The 4,592-nt window shown below is 47.9% G+C and overlaps 1 long non-coding RNA gene across 1 annotated transcript in view; it reads left to right on the top strand.

Moving 5' to 3' along the window:
* LOC116078043 overlaps window positions 1–2,807 on the top strand; it is a 3,307-nt gene extending 500 nt beyond the window's left edge. Inside the window, exons 2-5 of the long non-coding RNA XR_004113405.1 lie at window positions 1,276–1,488; window positions 1,927–1,974; window positions 2,077–2,203; window positions 2,754–2,807. This is a non-coding gene — a long non-coding RNA (uncharacterized LOC116078043). The remainder of the gene's footprint in view (window positions 1–1,275; window positions 1,489–1,926; window positions 1,975–2,076; window positions 2,204–2,753) is intronic.
* Window positions 2,808–4,592: the final 1,785 nt, after the last annotated feature.

Genomic DNA, 4,592 nt, shown 5'->3' with positions numbered 1-4,592 from the left:
AAGAGGGCATCAGATCCCATTACAGATGGTTGTGAGCCACTATGTGGTTGCTGGGAATTGAACTCAGTGCTCTTAACCACTGAGCCATCTCTCCAGCCCTGGTTTGTTTGTTTATTTGTTTCTTTCTTTCTTTGTTTCCTTTTGTTTCTTTCTTTAATGTGTGTGTGTGTGTGTGTGTTTGTGTGTGTGTGTGTGTGTGTGTGTGTGTGTGTCCCAGCTAGTTTTTTGTCAGCTTGACAGAAGCTAGAGTTATCTGGGAAAAGGAACCTATATTGAGAAAAATATCTCCAACAGATTGCCTATAGGTAAAACTGTGGGTCGTTTTTGTTTTCTTTCCTTCCTTCTCTTTTCTCTTATTTTCTCTTCTCTTCTCTACTTCCTTCTGCTTGGATGGAAGGTGTCCTGGGATTCGGAAACCCAGACCCACACAGCCCTGAAGTGAGAAGGCATCCCAATGGAAGGACATCCTGAGACACTAGGCCCCAGGACCTGCACAGCTCTTAGTTTACTAAGTATAAAAGTTTACAGCATTTACAAAGGGAGTTCCTCAATGCTTGGGTGGCATGAGCAGCCAACCCAGGGTCGCTGGCTGTCCTGGAACTCACTCTGTAGACCAAGCTGGCCTTGAACTCTCAGCGATCTCCCTGCCTCTGCCTCCTGAGTGCTGGGATTTTCTTGATTAATGACTCATGCGGGAGGGCCCAGCCCATTGTGGGTAGGGCTACCTCTGGGATGGTAGTCATGGGTTCTATAAAAAAGCAGGCTGAGCAAGCTATAGGAAGCAAGCCAGTAAGTAGCACCCCTCCATGGCCTCTCCTTAACCCCCATTGTTGAGTTTCTGCTTTGGTTTGCCCTAATGACAGACTGTAACCTGTGAGTCTTTCCTCCCTAAGATGTAGTCAGTCGTAGTGTTTTATCATAGGAATAGAAACCAAACTAGGGCAGTGTGTACATCATATGCGTACAAATGTGCATAGGTGCATATGCTATGCATGTTCAGAGGAGGCCAGAGGAGGGCCCTAGGTACATCTTCCTCATCATTCTATCTCCCTCTGCCTATTCCCTTGAGGCAGGGACTTGGAGCTAGGCTGGCAGCTCGCAAGCCCCAGTGATCCTGTCTTTCCCTCCCACAGGGCTGAGATGATAGGTATGTTTGGCCACACCCTATTTTTAAAGATCTGGGTGCCAGGAACATAAATTTAGGTCCTTAAGGTTTTCCAGCAAGTCCTCTAAGCCACTGAGTTCTCACTCCAGTTCCTGGCCTTGTGTCATTAGCTGCAGAGTAATGAGGACATCACACCCTCCGAGTGCTGAGCTCCCTGAGGAACGCATACTACGGACCAGGGTGTCTATCTGGACTTATTGCATCACTACAATGTCCACCTAGCTGGAGGCTCTGCACTGTGCTTTGAAATGAATCCCGCTATCCACAGCTCACCTTGGAGCTTCTTGCCCACTCTGCCCCTTCCTTACAAGGACAGGACTGAGGTAGGGACAATGCCTGACGAGATGGGGACAAAGTGAAGAGGGAAGGGTTCCCTGGGCAACTGCATGGAGCAGTTATCTAGCATGCTCACTGCTGCTAGAGAGATATGTGACCTTCCACAATAAACCTGCCTGTAATGGGCATTCTTGTTAGAGTGATTAGCCTAACCTGATAACTCCATATCAGGAATACAACAGGCTCAGAGCAGTCTAAGTAGACCAGTCTACAAAGTTCTCATATCTGTTAAACCATTGGACTTTGATGTCTTATAAACCTTTTGAGGTGAACTCTAGGCTGGTCTCCCTGCTTATGTTCTGAGGTTGAACTGGGAGCTGAATTTAAAATCAAGAACCAACTCCAGGTACTGGCTGGGCAGATTTCCATCCAAGCCCTGGTGTCCTCTCACCAGCCACCAAATTATTTTATCAAATCTTCCTCAGGCCACCAATGAAGGCATGCACTGAAGAACGTGGTCATCGGGACAACGGGTATGTGCGGGAGGTACCCTGGGGATCCCGGGACCAGAAGCGAGGCTGTGGGGTGTGGCCAGCAGGCTCCTGTGTTTCTATGCTTCTTCTCCTGGCCTATAGTCACATAGCTGGCACTGAACTCCTTTCATCTGCCATCCTGTGACACCTCTCTGCTGGTGATGAGGTCTACCATCAGTCACCAACACAGCCTCGTAGTACAGCAACAGAGACTCTGCTTCAGGATCAGGTGCTTCTGGGGGAACTAGTCCAGGTCTCCAGGGCTTGTGGAGAAGGGAATCTGAGCATGGGTGTATGCTCCAACTCTGTGCCCTGGGTCAACACTGGGCATAACCCTTCAGTTCCATCTCCCCCCCCCCTTTGTTCTGGGGATTGAACCGAGGACCTTATGTGTACTAAGCAAGCACCCCGTCAGTGAGCCTTATCTCTGACCCTACTGATTTGCTCTCTGCCCCAAGTCTCCTAGCAGTATAAGCGATGCCACTTGCTGCTCAACCATGTTGTCTAGGCTTTGGCTCCAATGTAATCTCCATCATTGTTCCTGGGGTGGGGACAGCACCCTCTCAGCATGCCATCATCACAATGCAGGTTTTCCTTACTGCACCGCACTTAGCACTGTGCCTGTCTGGTATGTTCTAGTCCTACTGAAGACACTTGAGGTCCATGAAAGCAGGGACCATGTCTGTCCTAGTTAGTAATCTAAGATTCCTGAATAGAAAGCAATGTTCAAGGGCTGGTGGGATGACTCAGCGCAAAGAGCACTGACTGCTCTTCCAAAGGTCTTGAATTCGGATCCCAGCAACCACACGGTGGCTCACAACTACCGGCAATGAGATCTGACTCCCTCTTCTGATACGTCTGAAGACAGCTACAGTGTATTATGCCGGAACAAGTGGGCCCGTCCTGAGTTCAATTCCCAGCAGCCACATGATGGCTCATGGCCATCTGTACAGCTACAGTGTACTCATAATCATAAAAATAAATAAATCTTTATTAAAAAAGAGAAAGCAATGTTCAAATACGTGCGATGGGTGAGTGAGTGACTGGATTTGCAGTCACAGGATTGATGTGCAGGGCAGTTACAGAGCCTTTTCAAGGTCCCGCTTGATATTAGAAACCAGATTCATGGTCAGGCTGCTAAGCATCACAGCCTCTGGTTGACCCATTATCACCACACATAGCATCGTTTATCACTGCACATAGCCTCTGTTACTATTGCACATAGCATCCTATACTACTGCACATAGCCTCTGTTACTATTGCACATCACATCCACTCAAGGACTGTGGAAGTGGTGATGCTGGGGACTGGGTGGGGGGTGGACTCACAAAGCCAATTGAAATGTGAAACCCTTAAAAAAAATCTGTACCTTAGTACTGGTGAGATAGCTGAGTGGATAGAAGTGCTTGCTCTGCAAGCAGGAGACCTGAGTTTGATTCCCCAGCACCCACATAGAAAGCCAGGCATGGCTGGCTGCATGTTCCTGTAAGCATAGGAGGGTTAGAGAGAAGCTGGAAGCTCCCCAGGTAGATTCTTTCTCAAGAGAATTGGTTAGTACATGATAGAGGAAGACACCTGATGTGTACTGCTCTGGTCCCTGTGTGTGTGGCCCACAGACACACACATCCTCCATCACTATGATGGTAGTTTAAATAAGACTAGCCCTTCATAGGCTTATGGCCTCAAAGTCACCATTTTCCTGCTTCCCCCTCCCTAGTACTTTTATCGCCGCACCTGGCTCCACACACTGGCGCCACACTTGGTCCCCGGTTGGCAGACCTGTTTGGAAAGAAAAGGTGTGAATCTGTTGGAAGAGCTGTGTTGCTGGGGTCAGGATTTGAGGATCCAAAGACAGTGCCATTCTCAGTGTGCCCACTGCCTAGCGGCTGTGGATCAAGATGTGAGCTCTCAGCTGTTTCTTCTCTCTGGAATCAGGGATTCTCTCTGAAACCATAAACCAAATTAAATTTTCTTTTATAAAGAGCTTTAGCACAGCAATAGAAAAAAAAATAAGACAACTATATACATACAACATACACACACACACACAGAGTTCCCTTCCTATTTTATTCATTGTGCAAGTTTCTTGGGCTTCCATAAATGATGACATGAATCACATTTCTTAAAACAACAGAAATGGGGCCGGCGGGTTGGCTCAGCAAGCAGGAGTGCCTGATGCCAGCCAAGCCTGTCAACCTGAATTCAATCCAGGATCCACATAGTGGAAGGAAAAGAACCAGCTCTTGACATTTGTCCTATGACCTCTACACATGCACCATGGCACAGGTATGCCACCCTGCTAGTATACAGATAAAGTGTAATTTTAAAAAGGAACTGCTGGAAATGGAGCCAGGTGCGGTGATACATACCTAATTGAAGTGGAATTAGGAGATGTGATTAGGAGATGAGGGGTGGAAGCAGGAGGATGGTGAGGCCAATTTGGGCTTCAAACCCAGACCCTGCCTCAACAATAACTCCACCCATCTTACACACACACACACACACACACACACACACACACACACAGAGGGGTGGGGGACAACAGTAACTAACAGTAACAACAAGCTCACCCATCATACACACACACCCCTACTACCCCTATCAGCAGCAACAATAAC

The sequence above is a fragment of the Mastomys coucha genome, unplaced genomic scaffold, assembly GCF_008632895.1.
Source record: "Mastomys coucha isolate ucsf_1 unplaced genomic scaffold, UCSF_Mcou_1 pScaffold5, whole genome shotgun sequence".
In the NCBI taxonomy this organism is placed as follows: Eukaryota; Metazoa; Chordata; class Mammalia; order Rodentia; family Muridae; genus Mastomys; species Mastomys coucha.
Note: the sequence above shows the minus strand (reverse complement) of the source record. Positions and strands in the feature narration are given on the sequence as shown.